Here is a 445-nt window from a genome sequence, read left to right as displayed (position 1 = left end):
CCTAATAGGACTAGGGGAGGGGGGAGGCGCGCAGCCCCCTTGGGCTGCCCCTTTATCCTTTCCACTAAAGCCCACGAAGGCCCATTTAGCTCCCGGGGGGTTCCGGTAACCTCCCGGTACTCCGGTAAAATCCTGATTTCACCCGGAACACTTCCGATATCCAAACATAGGCTTCAAATATATCAATCTTTATGTCTCGACCATTCCGAGACTCCTCGTCATGTCCGTGATCACATCCGGGACTCCGAACTAACTTCGGTACATCAAAAAGCATAAACTCATAATAACTGTCATCGTAACGTTAAGTGTGCGGACCCTACGGTTCGAGAACAATGTAGACATGACCGAGACACGTCTCCGGTCAATAACCAATAGCGGGACCTGGATGCCCATATTGGCTCCTACATATTCTACGAAGATCTTTATCAGTCAGACCGCATAACAA

Source organism: Triticum dicoccoides, chromosome 5A, assembly GCF_002162155.2.
Source record: "Triticum dicoccoides isolate Atlit2015 ecotype Zavitan chromosome 5A, WEW_v2.0, whole genome shotgun sequence".
NCBI lineage: Eukaryota > Viridiplantae > Streptophyta > Magnoliopsida > Poales > Poaceae > Triticum > Triticum dicoccoides.
The sequence above is the reverse complement of the archived record's forward strand: the minus strand, read 5'-3'. Positions refer to the sequence as shown.